Raw genomic sequence first — 21,202 nt, 5'->3', positions numbered from 1 at the left:
TTCAGACTTGCTGATCAAGAAAACACAGATACATTTGTGAACCATTCAGTCTCTGTCCTCTGGCCTCTGATAAGTTGTGTCACACAAATACACCTGAGGACTTCAATGCTTCTCACTGACAGTACAGACCTATGTTGTTCAATCATTCCACTTTTTTGCTCAGGAGTTATTTGATCTTGCTATCTTGTGAGATTACTGATAAAATAAAGGCCAATTGCACCCCTTCTATGAAGTAATTATACTGAATTATATCATGCACCCAGGCAGAAGAAAGTCTTCTAATTGTTCTACAGAATGGAAAACATCTTGTGCAGTTTAGCTGGGTTGCAAGTAATGAATTTTTCCCCCAAATATGAATTTACTGTTTCTGTCCATATGGGCATTATCATTTTACTAATAGTTTTCTGTGATTGGTGAATTGATTGGTGAATCTTGAATGGGAGAAAAATATCATGCAGGATTGAGGGGGAGGATTTGTAAATGCCAGGCAAGGACAAGAATCCATTTGTCTGTGATGCCTACTGTGGTAAAATAGCCTGGCAATACTGTTTGGATTCACACATTGACCATTTAGTTGCGATATCTGAGAGCCAAAGTCCTTTAGAAATTAACCCTGCAACAGGCAATGCCTTCAGGAAAGACAATGGAAGAAACTTAATTGTGGTGCCTAATTTCTTAATGTACTCTTGTCAGTTAAAAAAATCTTAAAATATGTTTTGCTCCATTGACTGAAAGAATCATTCATCTCCACTGGGTGGCAGGAGAGACTCACAGAGCATAATGGGTTCAAAATTAGAGCTATTAAAAGGTTGAGCATTGCAGTGATTAAATATCGGTGCATAAGATAAAGTTATTCTCCTTGTGTTCATTGTTTTCCTCTTCAAGGATGCTCATAGCAGCCTTGTATGGTCACTGGGAAAGCAGTTAGAATGATCCATTTGGACTCCTGGCATTCCAAACAGCTGATTTTGGCATGTGGTAAAGCCTGCTATTAAACAGCCTGCAGAATGCAGGCCCAACACACAGCTGTGTCTGGTGCACTGGCTGACACAGAACCTGGCTCCTTGTGCACTGCAACCTGGGAACAATTTTCTTTTGTATGATTTGTGCCAGAAATAAAATTGATTGTCACTAAAGAATGTACTGGGTAGAACTGGACTGTTTGTTGGGAAAAGCTTGAAATGTTCAAAGGAAAACTTGTAACCAGTCCAGTTAGTGGAATAATTGACACTAAAATTGCAATAATTCCGTGGAGTGAGGACAATCTCTGGAAGTGTTGAGGTTAGTCTATGTTTTAATTACATAATGATGTTACTGTTGAGACTGCATAGGTACCTCAGCAAGAAATTGGCCTATATTCACAATTTTGTTTGGACAGAGCTGTGGTCAGCATCTATGCAACATTAACAGTAAGTTTTCCATCAACAGTAATGTGAGGAAGGAGAACTTTGCTGAAGATAAAATGGCTTAGTTGAAGCTACAGTGACTACAGATCGAGACATTTTTAATTTAAAAGATTTTTTTCTGCAGTGACCCTGTCATTATTAAGAACTCAGGTTCATTGTCTCCAGCAAGTATTTATTGATTATCTTTACAGTTAGGACTTTTTCATATCACTTTTGAATTGTGGCTACGGCAAAAAAAAAAATCATAAGCAGACCAGTCTCCTTTGCACCAAATCATGACCTTAATGTGTGCTGTGTGTGGGTTAAAATATCTAGTTTTTTCCTTGAGATCACCTGGAACGCTGACAATGTGACCTTTCATCAGAACTGGAAAAACTATACTAGGTGCTAGGTCGGATGTTGGAGTCAGGCAAAGATGTGCATTTCACTTAATTGATTTGAGACATTTGTGAACAATTTCTTCAGCAAAATCAGTATTTTTTAATTCAATAATTATGGAAATTATTTTAATTCCCTAATAAAATGAAAAATAAACTATGTCTCTTTACTGGTTATAGATATTTGTTTCTCTCACATGTTGCAATTACATAAATAAATCTCTACAGTTAACATAAGGGAGCATCCCTTCAGCTTTACAGTCCATCCATTTAGGGTGATGATTTTCAAAGCACTGGTCAAAAAATGCACCAAACTTAGAAAAAGTCTAAATTAATTTGCTTCTTTTCTTTAGCAATTATCTCTGCAACATTAGAGTTACTAAAAGGTTCTGCTAAAATCAACATGTTTTAATTTAGGAGTTGTTCTCTGAACCTTTCCTCAAACACGAATTTTGGTTTGGTCCTTGCAAAATTTCTGCTTTTTCAATTATTAATTTTTAAGTAGTTGTTCCTGAACTCTGTCTAAAATAAACCATGTAAAAGATAAACATCATTTAGAATGTCTTGCAAAATATATAAAGATTAAATATCAGATCTTCGTGTAACTTGCATTTTCTGAAAAAATCTTTGAATTTATTAACATGCAATATTATTGTGGTAAGCTGCATTGTTAGTTAAGTTCCATCTGTACCCCTTAAGAACCTCATAACCTTGATTTCACCTACTTAAAGTCTCTGGATGCAACAAAGTGGGTGTTGCCTTATGGGCAGAGAATACTTATTAATATTGGCAAACAGCAATTCTATCCATGCAGTTTAATTTGAGGATTCCTGAATATGATAATGGGTTCTGCAGGATTTCAAAACTCTTGTACATATCTTCTCTTTCCATTTATCTGACACCCAATACTGGATAAGCAGAAATTTCCTCCAATTAAATGTTGGGAAACTGAAGCCATTGTTTTTGGTTCCCTAACTACCAACTCCATCCATTACTCTGGCAACAGTCTGAGATTTAGCCAGTTTGTTCCCAACTTCGGTGTCATATTTGACCTTGAGATAAGCTTTCGATCCCATTTTTGCGCCATCACGAGGATAGTCTATTTTCACCTCTAACATCTCCCAAATTCGCCCTTCTCAGCTCATCTGTTGTTGAAACCCTTATTCATGCCTTTGTTATCTCTAACCATGATATTCCAATGCACGCCTGGCTGGTCTTCCACATTCTACCTTCTGCAAATTTGAAGTAATCCAACACTGTGTTAGTCGTGCCTCAACTCACACCAAGTTCTGTTTACCTATCATTGTGTGCTTCCTGACCTACATTGGCTGCTGGTCAAGCAATTACTTGATTTTAAAATTTTCATCCTTGTTTTCGAATCCTCCCTAACACCGTAATCTCCTCCAGTCCCACAATATTCTGGGATATCTGTGCTCCTCTAATTCTGGCCTCTTTAGCATTCCTGATTTTAATCATTCCACAATTGGTGATTATGCCTTCAGTTGCCTAGGATCTAAGCTCTGGAATACACTGTTACAGCTCTCTGCCTCTCTACCTCGCTTTCCTCCTTTAAGACACTCCTTAGAACTACCTCTTTGACCAAGCTTTTGGTCATGTGATCTAATAGCTCTTACATTGCTGAAAAATGAGATATGCTTTCAAAGCTTTGTCTTGCACTCATCAGGAGAGATTTGCAAGAACACCCATTCTAAAGGGAACAACAATTTATGCCACACAAGAGAGTGCTGATTGTTGGCAAGTGGACTCTGATTGGTAGAGGAGTTGCCAGGTGTGATGCCAGGTATGTAAGTTGTAAGTCCCAATGACTGGTGGATCGTATCAAACAGCATATCCCTTTAACTGTTCGCAACAGGACAAGTATGACTAAGCCCAACCAGCCTCTGCTTGTAAAGCTCAAAGAGAGTGTTATTGGGTTCATATGACATGAAAAGAAATCCAAAACTTTACTCTTTTTCCATATTTAAAAAATAAACTTTCTGCTGATCCAAAAAGGACGGTTGTTACAAGTCACATGATCATTGGACTGGCCCTTTGTTCTGGGAGCTACCAGCAGGAGTTACAAGAACAAAAGAATTCCTCTCTCAGCCTGTGGAATCTCACACCTCATTGTACAGGCCCCCTGTAATCAATGAAAGCACAGGAAGTGCAAACGAACTGGCTCCCCAACTTGAACTATCACAAAAGAGAGAGAGCGAAATGCATTATGCCTGCAGTGCTGTTAGCAGACTCATCTCACATCTGGGACTATCCAGGGCCATTTCAAAAGGGTACCATCAAGGGAACAATGGAATTCTGGCCAGAAGCACAGAAACTGATTGTTAAACTGCGACCATTAATGGGCCATGTCACATGACCCAGGTCTCTAGCCTTTAGGACCTTGTTATGTTCCTTCTGTCGGGTCCCTTTGCTTGCGAACACGGTTGCACGCCTATCCACTGGTGGGTGAGTTGGCAAACAATATACTGCAGAAGAAGAGACCAATATAAGATGAAGCACATGCTGTTTATTTACATGTGATACAGCACTAACCCCATGTGCGCTTCTCAAACCAGACCCTATTCTAAACTACTGATTAACATTGTAGCCCACACTACACAGCAATTGGGTAATACAGTCACGTGGTCAATCTGCTCATATTCTCTTAAAGGTGTATTGCACCTCAGATTACCACAGACAGTTTTAACATTACATGTTTGGCCTCACAGGCAGACTGTTGTTTTAACATCAACTGGAAAGGACTCTAGCGCCCGGCTGAGCAAGCAGTCGGTTACCATCTCTCAACTCCTTAAAGCCTGATTGATTTTTAAAAGTCTCTGAAGCTACATATATCCACATACAGAGCCCTGTCCTTTGCAAACAGAAAGAACCTATCCACGCATTGTGCCTTTTTCAACTAAACAAAAACTTGGGGGATAACCATTCTTTGGTTCATTCACTTGACCGATCAGAGTCGACCTGCCTGGTTTGAATTTAAGCAAAAGCTTAGCAATTAAATGTTCCGTGGTGCATTGAACTTTCAACTGGCTAGAAATTTTGCAATTTGAAATGAGAGAGAACAAACTATTTAAAAATACAAGGCCATCTTCCAAGGTGAAGGTGAAAAAGAAACCACCCTCAGGGGAGTGTGACGGAAGAGACATTAAAATGTAAAGTGCTAGATATTGAAATAGTGGCTGCCACAGACAGACCCACCCAAAACCCCTTGGAAATACACAAAGGGTGAAATATAACAGGCTGGGCTGCGGCCACTGCAGAGAGATTACAAGAATGTTTTCAATAGAGGAAACAGGTTGAAAGCTGGGCTGTCTCCCTCTCTATATTTTGGAACAAGTGTGTAAACCAGTTTGGAAGCCAATGTTACTAGAAGTCCATCAGCAGACCGAGATCTCGTATTAATTGCAAGACCTTCTACATCTTATTGCATCTACGAAACCAGCTAATTTAAATTGGCAGAAACGTTTTAAAATCTACAGCTCAAGGACAATCAAAGGACGTTTAACTGTATGTTCTTTTAACTTTTTTTAAATTGGACTCTAACTTCCCTTATTTCTGCGAGACATTGCATTTTATTATTTTTTTACCTCTGGCTTAGTGGTTAATAAATTTGTTCTTTCTTTGACTCAAGAAACTGTTGTTTGATTGGCTCCTTATTGCTCACAGCTTAAATAGTTAAATATATTTGGATTCGGAAAAGGCATATCCACGTGAAAAAGAAACTTAAACCTCTGTTGTGACCAACTGTGGAGGTTGAATACAGGGGAACCTGTTCATCCGTTCTCACCAGGTTATAACAATGGCAACGCCTCCACCAATCAGAGTCCACTTTCCAACCAATCAGCATTCTCTTCTCATGTATAAATTCCCTTTAGAATGGGTATTCTTGCAAATCTGCCCTACTGAGTGCAAGATTGAAAAGCTTTGATGAAATGTCTCTTTTTTTCAAGCAACACTCAAATTCTGTGCTAACAAGTGATTATCTCTCATATGGCTCAGTGTGATATTTTTATTTTATTGTGTAAAGTATCTTGGGACATTTTATTCTGTTAAAGGCACTATATAAATACAATTGTTGCCATTCATGTGTGCCTGCTCCCAGTCTTTCACACAGTTTTTCCATCCAAAATATAAATCTTTTCTCTTACACACCACCCTACTATCTTAAACAAACACCACTTTCTCTTCTCACATCCTCTCTCCCAGATATATTCACATACATCTTTCCTCCAAATTCCCCACATCTCTTTCCTCTTTCAAACACGCATGCCTTTCTCGCCTCATACATATATTTACATTGAAATTACTACATAGAAACAGAATTACCTGGAAAAACTCAGCAGGTCTGGCAGCATCAGCGGAGAAGAAATCAGATTTCTTCTCCGCCGATGCTGCCAGACCTGCTGAGTTTTTCCAGGTAATTCTGTTTTTGTTTTGGATTTCCAGCATCCGCAGTAGCTTTTAGCTTTTTGTTTTTACATAGAAACAGGTTGTTTAGCCCAATGAGTCCAAGTTGGTATTTATGGTTCACACAAGCAATAATCCTAATCTGTTTGTGCTGTAAAATAAATCCTTGAAAATAATTATTTTTAAAAACATTTAATCTTGAAAACATTCTATTTTCATTTTTCCTTTGATATCTTTTGTGGACAGTAATTCAATATTACTGCATCCTTTTTTACATTTGGCAAAGTATACCCCTGTAGATTTATAGTAAAGCATGCTGGGAGTTTCTATCCACAGTATTTTCAAATGTTGATGTAGTAGCCTCTATAATTAACAGTTCTGAAATCTTGACTCAGGGAAGACAATTAACTGTAGCTTTTTCAGAGGCAGAGAACTCTTGTTCAAGCCTTTTTTTTTACAGCTACTTGGACCATTTTCTTTGGCTTTGCATGCCCATCTTTTACTGACAAGTTTTACATACGAACATATGAATTAAATTAAATTAGGAGCAGGAGTAGGCCACTTGGCCCCTCGAGCCTGCTTCTCAGCCCTACATTCCTGCCTACCCCCGATAACCTTTCATCCCCTTGTTAACCAAGAATGTATCTAGCTCTGTCTTAAAAATATTCAAAGACTCTGTCTCCATTGCCTTTTGAGGAAGAGCGTTCCAAAAGAGTGTTCACAACCCTCTGAGAGAAAAAAGCTTCTTCTCATCTCTGTCTTAAATGAGCAACCCCTTATTTTTAAACAGGGACCAGTTTTGCCGATAAGTTAGTGATTTCATAAATCCTAGCATGTTATTCATATTTTTACTTCCACTATGCCATTTATGTAATTTGTACATATCTTACCTCTTATGATTTGTTGCTGTTTTATGAAAATATTGCTGATAAGTTGGATGATACAATGTTTTATACATACAAAAATGTTGTTCCATATAAAGGGGGTTGAATTTGAAAATGCATATCTTTGTGAAAACCCTCACGGGGAAAACGATAACCCTCGAGGTTGAACCCTCAGATACTATTGAAAATGTAAAGGCTAAGATTCAGGACAAGGAAGGTATTCCCCCTGATCAGCAGCGACTGATCTTCGCTGGAGGATGGCCGTACACTCTCTGATTACAACATCCAAAAGGAATCAACTTTGCACCTTGTATTGAGACTTCGTGGTGGTGCCAAGAAGAGGAAGAAGAAGTCTTACACCACACCAAAGAAAAACCAGCATAAGAGGAAGAAGGTCAAGCTTGCTGTCCTTAAATATTACAAGGTTGATGAATATGGGAAAATCTATCGTCTGCGGCGTGAATGCCCTTCTGAGGAGTGTGGTGCTGGTGTGTTCATGGCCAGTCATTTCAACAGGCAATACTGTGGGAAGTGCTGTCTGACATACTGCTTCAACAAGGCTGAAGATGCATAATTAAACAGTTTATAATAAACGATGATGAAAAATGAAAAAAATAAAGGGGTGTCAGACATATAGCCTGTCATATAGTTTCAATAAGGGTGCTTAAGGTTGCCAGTGTCCTGAAATATGGAACATTGATATCCTGCATGCTGCCTATTACAGCCTGGGAGAACTGCACTCTTTTAAACTTCATTTTGCAACTTTGGTCTACACTCCATGACTTGGTCCTTGCTCACCTTCCCAAGAAGAATCAAAATTATAAAAATATTTTTAGTATGGACCTGCCTTCTGATGGGGTTTTGCAGACAACAGAATCAACTTTTCCTCATGATGGAGCACCCCTGGTTGTGGTGGTCTGACTGATGATAGGCTAATGAAAGGATCTGGCCCTGTGTTGGACCGCCATCAGTAATGGTGGACTGGGGCAGATGTTTCTGAACACGTACGAAGATTAGTCACCTTATAGATTTGGGACCAGTGTTATCCAATAATGATTTTATTATAGAATAATAATTATAGCAAAGAAGGAGGCCATTCAGCCCGTCGTGTCCATGCTCACTCTCTGTAAGAACAACTCACTTAGTCCCATTCCCCCACCTTTTCCCTGAAACGTGCAAATATTTTCTTTCCCGATTATTATCCAATTCTCTTTTAAAGACCTCAGTTGAATCTGCTTGCATCATACTCCTAGGCAGTGCATTCCAGATCCCAATCACTTGTTGCGTAAAAATGTTTTTCTTCGTGTTACCATTGCTCCTTTTGCCACTCGGCTTAAATTGATGCCCTCAGGTTCTTGATCTTTCCGTCAATGGGAACAGTTTCTCCCTACCTACTCTATACAAACCCCTCATAATTTTGAACATCTCTATCAAATTCCTCTTAATCGCTTCTCCAAGGAGAAAAGCCCCAGATTCTCAAATTTATCCGTGTAGTTCTCATCCCTGGAACCATTCTTGTGAATCTTTTCTGCATTCTCTCTAATGCCTTCACATAGTTCCTAAAGTGTGGTGCCCTCAACTGGGCATAATACTCCTGTTGAGGCCGAATCAGCATTTTATATAGTTTTTTCATATATTTCTTACTTTTGTACTCTATGTCCCTGTTAATAGGGCCCAGGATCCTGTATACCTTATTAACTGCTTTCTCAAGCTGTCCTGCTGTCATCAATGATTTGTGTACATATACCCCCAGGTCCTTCTGCTCCTTTACCCCCTTTAGAATTGTAGCCTTTATTTTGTATTGCCTTCCTTGTTTTTCCTACCAAAATGAGTCACTTCACACTTTTCTGTATTAAACTTCATCTGCCACTTGTCCGACCATTCTGCCAGCCTGTCTATGTCCTCTTGAGGTTTAGCACATCTTCCTCACAGCCCACAATACTTCCAAGTTTTGTGTCATTCGCAAATTTTGAAATTGTGCCCTGCCCAAGTTTAGATGATTAATGTATATAAAGAAAGCCACGATCCTAAAATTCACCCCTGGGGAACCCCATTAATTCTGTACCCTCCTTCAGTTTAAAAAGAAAACTATTCACCACTGCTTTAATGTTCTGCCAATTTCATATCTATGTTGTTACTGTCCCTTTTATTTGATAGGCTTTAACTTTGATGATAAGCCTGTTGTGTTGCACTTTTTTTGGAAGTCCATTTACACCATATCAATCACATTATACCCCTCAAGATTCTGTTGTTATCTCATCAAAAAACTCAAGCAAGATGGTTAGGCATGTCTTTCCCTTCACAAATTTGTGCTGGCTTTCCTCAATTAATCCACATTTGTTCAAATGATTGTTAATTTTGTCCCCAGTTATTGGGCAGAATTTTACTTTCCCTATCAACGGTTTGTAGCTGGGAGGTGGCTGTAAAATTCTTCACATGGTTTTCCCACTGGGCTCTCATCTGCAATTTTATGGATGGGTGAGGCCTAGGCCAGCCACCCGCCCTTGCCCCAATTGAGGCCCTTGTGGCCAATTAAAGACCACTTAAGGGCCGTTTCCCACCCAGCCATAATTTTCAGGCTGGCAGGAGGAGTTCAGGGGTAGGGGGGAAGCCGAAAAGTTATTCTGATCAGGCCTTGGGCTGGAAGGGGACAGCACCTCCATCAACGGCCTCCTTTTAACATCGGGCACCCCCAGAATGTCTCCCCACTGATCTCTCGACCAACACCCCTACCCCACTCTGCACATGCCCCCAGGCCTCACCTCACCTCCCCACACTGAGACCGACAAAATTTGCCTGGTCCTGGATTCCCAGGTCTTAGCTTGTGGGGACTGCTTGTAGTCCCAGTCCTGGCCACTGCACCTTCTGGCACTGCTGGGACTAGAGAGTCAATCAGATTGGACAGTAGCTCTCTGAGACAGGACTTCCGGCTGAGTAAGGGGCAGAAGTCCTGCCTCCAGACAATTAACACATCTTGGAGTGTGAAATGGCTGTGGAGCAGCCAGTATCAGCAGGGATGTATTTGCTACTGATTTCTCAGATGGTGGGAAGGGAAACTCTGCCATCTGAAAAATCCTGGCCATTGTTTCCAAAAGCTTTCCCACCACTGAGGTTAAACTGACTGGCTTGTAGTTCTGGGCTTATCCTTACACCCATTTTTGAACATGGTGTAACATTTGCAATTCTCCAGTCCTCTGGCATCACCCCTGCATCTAAGGAGGATTGGTAGATTGTTGCTAGTGCCTCTTCAATTTGTGCCTTTACTTCCCGCAGTATCTTAGATGAATCTGATCAGATCCTGGTGACTTAACAATTTTTAAGTCCAGCCAGTCTATCTAATACCTCCTTTATCAGTTTTTAGCCCATCCAATGTTCCAACTACTTCCTCTTTCACTATGACTTGGGCAGCATCTTTTTCCTTGGGAGAGCACTCATTTAGTAGTACCTCAGCCACGTCCGCTGTCCCCATGTTTAAATCCCCTTTTAGATTCCTAATCAGCCTCACCTCTCCTTTTATCATCCTTTTACTATGTATATATCCTTAGAAGACTTTTAAATCCCTTTTATGTTAGCCGTCAGTCTCTTTTCAAACTCTCTTTGCTTCCCTTATTTGTTTTTCTCTTCCTCTCTGAATCTTCTATTTTCAACCTAGGCCTGAATTTTACATTCCGACGTCGGGTGTATGCCTGAACCGAACGCACGTGAAATTGTGCGAAATGACGTCAGGCGTATGTCCTGATGTCATCATGCACGCATGCAATATTGAGTTTGGCGGGCACGCGGAGTTGGAGCCACACTCGCCAACAATTATAGGGCCAATTAAGGCCATTAAAAAGCCTACTGACTATGATTTTACGTTGCCTGTGTGGTTTTTCCACTCGTTGCACAGGCAAAATGGGCAGGCGGGCAGCACGTTTTTATCAAATTGTCAGCCAACAACGGGATAAAATGGGCTGGAGCATTGCCATTGTGAGTGTGAAAAGTTTAGGAGATAGTTTGCTGCTGGTTGCTTACTGAAACTTGACAGCTTTATCTCTGTTTTGAGTTTGTCTTTGCATTGCTACCCTACATCTCAGGACTCATTGGTGTTTCCAAGGCCCCTTGAGGATTTATACCGTGTGGACCCTTCTGGTCACCAGACAGTTTTCTGTTTTTCTGGTAATGGGGATTGTGTACTCCACTGGTGGAACCTCCTGAGGAGGAAGAGAGGGGCAGAAGGGAGAGGAGGCCAGGTGGCTGTAGGCAGCCTCCAAAAGAGCAACCGGTGGGAGGAGAGGTGCAGGCACAGGGGGCGCAGAGCAAGCAGGGAGTCCAAGGTGGAAAGGGTCGCAAAAGATGCCACTATCCTGCTGCCAGAGTGTACAGGCAGCAATGCAGCTACCTCAACATATCAGAGGTGCAGTGCCGAAGGAGACTCCGTCTCTCCAGGGAGACTGTGACCTCCACATATGTCAGATGATTGGGCCGGAGATCACCTGCTACTATGTGGTGGCCACCCCATGCCAGTGGCTCTAAAGGTCACAGTGGCCCTTACCTTCAATGCTTCTGGCTCTTTCCAGGGGTCAGTGGGGGATCTGTGTGGAATGTCCCAATCAGCTGTCCATAGTTGAGTCAAGCTGATCACTGACGCTCTGTTCAGGTGGGTCATGACATTTATTCCTTACTGGACGGATAAGGCCAGCCAAGCTGAGTGCGCCAGAGGCTTCGCTTGCTGGGTTCCCCTGTATCCAGGGCGCCATCGACTACATTCATGTGGCCATCAAGGCACCAGCAGGTAAGCCGGGTGCCTTCGTGAACAGGAAGCGCTTCCACTCCATCAACGTGCAGATAGTTTGAGACCACAAGACGCAGGTTCTGCAAGTCTGTGCAAGGTACCCTGGCAGCTCCCATGATGCATACATCCTCCGACACTAATAGGTGCCGCGGCTGTTCATCTCTCCAGCTCAGTTGGATGGATGGCTGCTGGGTGACAAGGGCTATCCATTGAAAAGGTGGCTTATGACGCTTCTCTGACACCCAAGGACAAAAGCAGAGCAGAGATATAATAGGAGTCATGCCTCGTAGGCGGTGATAGAAAGGACTATTGGCCTGCTGAAGATGAGGTTCAGATGCCTGGACCAATAAGGGGGCACACTGCAATATCTTCCAGAGCATGTGTCTCTTAAAGTCATTGCATGCTACGCTCTCCACAATCTGGCTCTGGCAAGGGGCACCCACTGGACGAAGAGGATTTTGAGGCAGCTGCGCAGGCCATAGGTGATGATTCCAGTGGTGGATCAGAAGAGGATCCCAGGGAAGAACATGGTAGGATATGGAGGCAGACGTCTGGAACCTTAAGGGAGGCAGGGACACCAGGGAGGCCTTGATTCAATGCACCTTCAGCTAGGCTGCCAAGGCACTGCTTCCACCTCATGCCAGGGGTGCCGTCTTCTCACCAGATGTTTGCAATGATCCATTCCATTGAACTCAAAGTTCACTCAGTACCTGTGCAATAAAGTTTAGAGCTCCTCACATCCAGCATGAGATACTGGTGTGCCCTGCACCTATAAAACAAGTGAAGCATACTCAAGCCATTAACACAAAAGCAATATTTATATGCTCGTGGCACTTACAGACAACGAACATAATTATAAAGGTGTTAACAGTCACACATGAACAACTTAACAAATAATGGCAGAACGGAAGATCACCCATGAAAAGTCCCTCTTGTGCTCACAGCAATTTAGACGAATGTTTGTGAGTGTGGTGTCTTGGTGTCCCCCCCCCACCCCCTGCCCACCCACCACCAGCCCCCACTTGCTGGCAGCAGCATTGGAGGCAGCATGCTGACTCAGGTATCATGTCAGCCCTGATCCCCCTGGTGGTCGTCCTCTGGCCGGCAGAGCCTGCGCAGCCACTGCCTGTGAGGGTGCGTCCAGTGCCATGGCTGGGCATTCCTCAGTCAGTGCTGCCTCATCAGATGGCACAGTCACTGGCAGAGGGGTGGAGGAGCTGCTGCTGCCATCCAGAGCACCCTGAGCAGAGCCCGCAGGGATGGCACAAAGCTTGCCTGCCAACATGAGGTCAGTCTGGAATGCCCTGCTCACCATTGATGGATGGGCACCTAGCAGAGAAATTAGGAGCAGCATCCACCTCTCACACTGGCAGTGACCTCCTGAGGTCATTGTCTGTGTCAGGGGTCCGAGCGTAATCCCAGAGACCCCTGACTCTGTTCCTGGAGCTGCCTTTCCAGGAGAGTCACCACTCTGTCAATGGAGGAGGCAATGTGCTCGGTGCTCAGGATCAATGCAGTGCTCATGCTCCGCATGGGTTCCTCCATGGCAGAGATCATGGTATGCAAACCCTCAGGAATCTCCGCCAGATCCTCCTGCAGATATCCAGCATCTGCTGCCTAATAGATGACTCCAGAGGCTCATCATCTGCCTTGGACTCAGCATGGTCCTGGTCTCCAGCAGTCCTCCCAACTGCCGGCACCCTGGGTGCACTCTGCCTCCACCAGCTCCTCATGCGAGTGTGCCGTGCTCTCCCCACTGTGCACTGACATTGTAACTGACAATCTAATGCCCACCGAGGTGCTTGTATCTGCGCTGATGCCTGGTGCAGAGAGCGGGTGTGACACAGGTGCATCTGAATGGTCACTGGTCCTCTGGTGTCAAGTGTGGCTCCTCGGGCTCCTGCAATTGTTTGCTGGATGACAATTCCAGGGGAGGAAAACAACATGTCAGTAGAATCAGTCATCACACTGTCACTTTGCATGCTCGGCAGGCTGGTGAGAGAATGGAGATCTGCATCATCGTGCCATCGTCATTCAATGAACAATGGGGACTAAAGGTTTGAGGTTTCCATTTCAGATGAGATAACACAACAATATTTACACTCTGACACTCTCGCATCTGTGCACTGCACTCTTACCTTCGTCAGAGCTCCTGCCTCTCCACGACTGGTGGACTGAGCTGGGCGTCAGCTCTCCATCTCCAGAGCTTCCATCTTGTACCTCATAAGGTTTGGTGGGGGGGCTCTGCCTGGCTTTGATCTCTTGATGGTGTTATGGCTTCTCTTCTCCTGAAAGGACAGAGGAGCATTTATTAGACCACTCTCTACCTGCAGCACCATTGCAGCCTGGCCAACCCCACCTGAGGAACACCTTGCAGGGCACATCCAAGTCATGGCCCTCAACGCACAAAAGCAATCAGGCCAAGCAGCCAGAGCTCACCGCCTTGGCCGGCACCAGTGTGAGTGACAGTTGGCACACAGATCCTTACACCCCTGAGCACCATGGGGAGGGGGGCCCTTGAAACCCACCTATTGTGCCCAGCAAGTGCAGATGTCATTGCTATGCCACACAAAATGCTTCTTCCTCAAAACTCGCCAGCTCCCTCTGTGTCCCCTGGCAGCCTTCAGGGAGCTGCCTCTGCTGCTTTTGAATCCACCACTGGGTTGTCATTGGGCCTGGCACCCAACAGGCTGTCGTCCCCCCCCTCCCAACAACCAGCCCCTTTGACCAATGAAAAGATGCATTTCACGCTGGGCGGGCCTTAATTGGCCACCTAGCGTGAAATTGCATTGAAAACACCTGGGAGCAGCGGATTATACATCTGCTTCCGGGCCCCTTGACTTGGCATGCATGACAAGGGTGAAATGGAAGTCCTGGATCTTAATTCTTTTTTTATTCATTCAGGGGATGTGGGCTTCGTTGGCTGGGCTAGCATTTATTGCTCATCCCTAGTTGACCTTGAGAAGGTGGTGGTGGGCTGCCTTCTTGAACTGCTGCAGTCCATGTGGTGTAAGTTCACCCACAGTGCTGCTGGAAGGGAGTTCCAGGATTGACCTAGAGATGATGAAGGAATGGCTATATATTTCCAAGTCAGGATGGCGAGGGGAACTTCCAGGTGATGGTGTTCCCATCTATTTGCTGCCCTTGTTCTTCTAGATGGTAGTGGTCATGGGTTTGGAAGGTGCTGTTTAAGAAGCTTTGGTGAATTCCTGCAGAGCATCTTGTAGATGGTACACACTGCTGCTACTGTGCATGGTGGTGGAGGGAGTGTATCTTTGTGGATGGGGTGCCAATCAAGCGGGCTGATTTGTCCTGGATGGTGTCAAGCTTCTTGAGTGTTGTGGGAGCTGCAGTCATCCAGGCATGTGGGGAGTATTCCACCACACTCCTGACTTGTGCCTTGTAGATGGTGGACAGGCTTTGGGGAGTTAGGGGGTGTTACTTGTCGCAGGATTCCTAGCCTCTGACCTGTTCTTGTAGCCACAGTATTTATATGGCTAATCCAGTCAGTTTCTGGTTAATGGTAACCTCTGGGATGTTAATGGTGGGGGACTTAGTGATGGTAATGCCATTGAACATCAAGGGGCGATGGTTGTTGGAGATGGCCATTACCTGACAATTGTGTGGCATGAATGTTACTTGCCGCTTATCAGCCCAAACCTGGATATTGTCCAAGTCTTGCTGCATTTGGACATGGACTGCTTCAACATCTGAGGAGTTGCGAATGGTGCTGAACATTGTGAGTAACATTCACTGATGATTGCACAATAAGAGGTTGTGGTGGAAGAATTAATCCAGGCTGGTCTTTTGGTTCAAGCTGGTTTATTTTCAAAGCAGCTCCTCGGTGCTAATGACTCCCAAGTAGCTTCCACACAAAGTGTTCCAGCTTTTTCTCTTTATTCTATTTAGATGCAATAATCAATGCCCATCAACTGTTTAAGTAGCAATTGGTTTTAACAAGGTGATTGCCATATTAACAGATTCCCCTCTAAAACCTAAGAACTTATTTTTAAACAAACAGATGGAAATAATGTCACAAATTTCCACATCTATAATTCCCAAATTTCTTTTACCGCATTTATAAACACTTAAAAACAAAAAAAAAATTTTTTCCATTGCATCATTATAAGACACCCCTCTTACAACACATTTAATAATTTCTTACAGCAGGCATTTCTTTTCGTAAAACAATCTGATAGTTGGTGACTTGTGTCAACCCATTTTATCTTAGAGATCTCTCTTCTCTCTAACATCCCATATGCTGACTAGGTCTTTTCTTAGCCCCTTTTCTGTGACACTTTTTGTCCCAAAGAGACCGATTATCAACATAACATTCTATGGGCAAACTTCTCCCACATAGTGCCCAGTATATAATATTCCCGTCAATATATTGGATAAGTAAACCCCCATATCTAATGCTTCTACCAAGGCCAGCATTTCAGCAGCTAAGGTGCTTTTCACTACCCTTTTTATTTTCTTGGCCTCCCAAGCCAGTGGGCAACATTTATCATTCTTTCCCACAAGAATCTGTTAAACGCTGCTGAGTTAGAGTACCCACCTGGAAGATTGGCATGTGAAGCATCACTAAAAATGACCAAACTCATATCTTCTGGATCACCCAAGGCTGGAAACTTGAGCACACATCTCTTAGAATTTAATTTTTTAAAGTATTTTGTTTGCTCTTAGAACGTGCTCAACTGTGGCATGTTTCATCATGGTACTCAGCTCCAACATATCATAACTAGTGTCAGGCCTAGTCTGAGTGCACAACCCAACTGCCCAATCAAGCTTCTCAACTGTTCCGTTTCTTCCTTGGTAGCAGGATCCTCTTTTTGTGAGGATCTAAAACGAGTTATTGGGATATGATTAACATTTTCTAGACAAGATTGTTGATTCAATGTCACTCCTAACTTGCTCTGCTTAATGTCTAAACCTATGTATTTAAAGGCCCCTGAAGCCTGACCTCCGACATGGAACTCCTTCTTTATCTTTTCGATAACCCATTGTTCAAATTCTACAGAATCTCCCCATAGGAAAGCATCAACATGCATGATAAAGATTCCAGCTAGTTTCTCCTTATGGGACCAGTAGAACATCACGGGGTCTGCCTTTAACTGACTGCAACCGTTTTGAACAGGACAGGCCTCACGGAAAAATAGCATACTCTTGATCCATTATTCAACCCATAAACACATTTGTTCAATTTCCATAGCTTTCCTTCTACATCCCTGGCTTCTTTGGGTGGTTTCAAAAAAACTTCCCTTTGAAACTTCTCCCCCTGTAAAAACGCAGCCTTTATATCAATTGATTTGCACTCCCAGGAATAGGATGCTAAAATAACTAAAAAAAATCTTCAAACTCACTTTCCCTGCAGTAGGCGAATTCACTGACATCCTGATCTCCTGGTCTCTCTTCAAAGCCTCAGGCTACTAATCTCACTTTGGCCTTATATGTGCCGTCTGGGAGTACTTTTTCTGGACAGATCCATCTGTGAGATAAAGTTGCCTGTCCTCGGTCAGGTATTTCAGAATATACCCCAAATTCCTTCCAACTTTCCAACTCTTTCCGTTTGGCTTCCTTTATCAGCTTACTTTCCAATTTATTAGCAGCTACTAGAATCTCTCGGTCATAAGTACTTCTATTGAGATTGCTAGCTTGCTCTCTAGTCCTCCTTGTTAAGCTACAGCCTCTACTCACATTCCTCTCCCTTTCTGGACTGCTACTATATGATCGTTCTCCCATGCAAACAGAACTCTGTTTGCAAGTCTGTGATTTTTTCTAGGGTCACGACCACTTTCTGGTCCACTGTCAAAACTCATACTGTGCTTTCTGGGTTTCCACATCTTTACCTTGGTTTGCCAATCGATAGGTCTTGTCTCCTGTCCTTCATCCTGCACATTTAGCCAATGCTTGTATTTACCAGTGGCCTTTCCTGCTCTCCCTATGATAGTGGCATCCCTCCATACACTGGTCCCTTCTGGCATATATGTTATCTTTGTTCCTACTTTGGGTAGTTGCCCTTTTGGACGAATAGCGTTGTCCTGTACTTCAGTATTACTTTGTTCATAGTCAGTCAACCCTGTATCTGCCATCGTCTGCTCCTCATAACTACCCAATGTATGTGTATGTGAAGGTATTGGTGCCTCCTCGAATTCTATGCCCTGTTCAGAACCTGCAAAGGTATAGTCAGTACCAATAAACCGTGAAGAATGTACCTGAACAGTTTGATTGCCGTGTAACACAATTACTACTTTCCCCATCACTCCCTATTACCTTGCCAGATCCTATCCACTCTTCCTGGCTTTCCCTTTTATAATATACCATGTCTCCTTGTCTAAATTGTATTCCTGATGGTCTTATGCGATGACGTAGGGCCTGCCAAATTTTCTCCGAAACCTCAGCTTTAGTGGAAGCTTTTCTGTCCGCATGCAAAGTGCTCAGAGGAGTATAAAAGGTGGAGCTAATGCTAGTCCCTTCTAGAGCAGGGGGAGCATCTGACAACACCGATGGTAACTTCGGATTTCTTCCGTACACCAACTGGTAGGGACTGTAACCCCCAGCCATTTGCATGCACCGCCCATGCTAGCGCCATTTGCTATTTACAATCTGGTTGATCAGCTAATATTTGATGTAACATGTCATCTATCACCGCATGGTTTCTTTCACAAAGACCATTACTAAACAGGCTCTCAGCTGCAGTGTGCATAACTATGATGTTTAAATTTTCTCACATATCTTGAAATTCCTCATTGGCGAATTCCCCACCATTCTGTGAGGAACTTTGTTGGTGTTCCTAATCCTGTTCCTACCCTTTTCTCCATGGCCTTATCGACAATGGTCCTTTTATCTTTACTATGTATCACAGTGGATAGGCTAAATCTGGTTGCCATATCCAAGAAGTGTAGAATAAAATACCCCTATCCTTGACCCAAACTTTCAAGTCCATTGCCACTGCATCGTTAAACTCCCTGGCTGGTGGCAAACTCATAACAGGATGTGGTGGTGTCTTGCGATATTTAAGGCAAACTTCACAATGAGCAGTGATTTGTTCAATAAGGTCATAATTTCCTTTAATCGACCACTCCCCCATCTTGGAGTAGAATCTTCAATTTCTGTGGCGCTGGATGTGCAAACTGTCTATGTAATTTCCAAATGATCTTCTTTTCGTCCACCAAATTCTTATTCTCAGCAGTTAACAAAGCTTAAATGAAATTTTTGATGAGAAATCTCTGGCTTCCTTAGCGGCAAGCAGTAATGGCCTGACCGTGTAAAATAGAGATCCACATTTTTTCTAAACTTGACTGCTCTATCATTCTTCAAACCTAGCGTCATCTGAGCCTTCTTCATCGCAGGTCGATTCAACAATAGCGGTATCTTGCTAGAAACCATATTAGTACTGATAAACAGATTGATCCCTGCTACCTTACAAGGGAGGATCACCCGTTCGGAGGATGTTAATGTGTTGTCATCTCCGAACCTGAAGCAGTCAGAGCTTTCATACTCCTGGACCTTCCGTCCGTCTGCCTCATCGAGAGACTCCAGATAGCAGTCAAGCCAGCCCATGCTGCACACTATAGAAGTGCAACCACTGTCCAGAACTGCACAGTTGAAGGAATCTACCATCAAGATACTCATTATTGGATTCAGACTCTCAAGTGATGAATACAATTCCATCATGGCAGTAACCATTATCATTTTCAGTTTCAGATGAATTCATCTTGTGGGTCACTTCAAAAACGCGATTCCTTTGCTGTGGGCAGTTCATCACTTAATGATACTGGGAATCATACTGAAAACACTGATTAATCACTCCCCGTGCATTTTTTGGGTTTAAATGCCTACGGTCACTGTCCCAGGCACGCTTTTTGTCCCAACTCTCAAATTGGCTAGGTTTACGACAATTTTCAGATCTCTTGTCATTAACCCCATCTTTGTATTGGAATCTTCATCTAATATTTGGTCGACCTCGAAATTCAGCTACTATTGAATCCTCTATCCTTTGTTTCACAATATAGTTGTTCACATTTGCTAAGAAAGTGGCAGGGAATGACTGTTTCGCCAGAAATCTTTTCAGGGCAGCAGCCATTTGATCTAGGAGAGATTCTCTCCCCCGGAACTGAATCCCTTTTAGTACTAAAAGACTATCAATGTGAGAAATGCGAGCACAATCCAATAATTTAAATGCCAATACCAATTCCGGAATTTCAAGTTCAAATCTCTGTAGTCTCCTGTACCATTTATCAAAATCCATGATATATTCCTCCATGGACTGATCATGTGATTTCCTAAACCTATCAAAGGTCATCCAAGCTTCATACGCTTCCAATAATTAATCCTTTTTGTAAAACTTATCTAAAAATTGTAACAGAAGGTTCAATCCCTTTTCATGATCCAAATCATCCAGTTTCCACTATGAAAATACCTTACTCCTTATCTTACTTTGGGCTGGTAATGATAACACCACAGCCATACCTTGCTTCAGCCAGGGTATGGAAGTAACCCGGGTCCACATTTCAACTTCAGCCTTCCATGATAAGGTTTAGAGTCAGAAAAAATTGGTGGATAGTCAAAGCTTGCGATTTTGCACCATCCCATAACTTAAATTGTCAGAAATAGTACACTTCTTTTCCCTCAAAGGCTTGAGACAGAAATCTTCATATACAGCGATCAATCAGCAAAGCTTAAAGCTCATCCTCTGCTACCATGATACTCGCAATAAGATGTTGTGGTGAAGAATTAATCCAGGCTGGTCTTTTGGTTCAAGCTGGTTTATTTTCAAGACAACTACTTAGTACTACTGACTTCCAAGTAGCTTCCACACAAAGTGTTCCAGCTGTATCTTTTTATTCTATTTAGATGGGATCAATGCCCATCACCTGTTTAACTAGCAATTGGTTTTAACAAGGTGATTGCCATATTAAATTGGAACGATACAGAGAAGATTAGCATGGCCCCTGCGCAAGGATGACACGCAAATTCGTGAAGCGTCCCACTTCTGACCTTATGATGGAAGGAAGGTCATTGATGAAGCAGCTGAAGATGGTTGGGCCTAGGACACTACACTGAGGAACTCCTGCAATGATGTCCTGGAGCTGAGATGACTGACCTCCAATAACCAGACCATCTTCCCTTGTACTAGGTATGACTCCAACCAGTGGACCCCAGTTTTGCTAGGGCTCCTTGTACCTTACTCGGTCAGATGTGGCCTTGATGTCAAGGGCAGTAACTCTCACCTCATCTCTGGAGTTCAGCTCTTTTGTCCATGTTTGAACCAAGGCTGCAATGAGGTCAGGAATGGCCCTGGCGGAACCCAAACTGGGCTTCAGTGAGCAGGTTATT

At 43.1% G+C, this 21,202-nt stretch overlaps 2 pseudogenes; both read left to right on the top strand.

Annotated features, from left to right (window-relative positions):
• The first annotated feature begins 7,169 nt into the window (after positions 1–7,169).
• On the top strand, positions 7,170–7,682 carry LOC144684564 (ubiquitin-ribosomal protein eS31 fusion protein pseudogene; annotated as a pseudogene).
• Positions 7,683–20,767: 13,085 nt separating this feature from the next.
• LOC144685097 (U6 spliceosomal RNA) lies at positions 20,768–20,862 on the top strand (annotated as a pseudogene).
• The last annotated feature ends 340 nt before the right edge of the window (positions 20,863–21,202 follow it).

The sequence above is a fragment of the Cetorhinus maximus genome, chromosome 9 (genome assembly GCF_964194155.1).
Source record: "Cetorhinus maximus chromosome 9, sCetMax3.hap1.1, whole genome shotgun sequence".
In the NCBI taxonomy this organism is placed as follows: Eukaryota; Metazoa; Chordata; class Chondrichthyes; order Lamniformes; family Cetorhinidae; genus Cetorhinus; species Cetorhinus maximus.
Note: the sequence above shows the minus strand (reverse complement) of the source record. Positions and strands in the feature narration are given on the sequence as shown.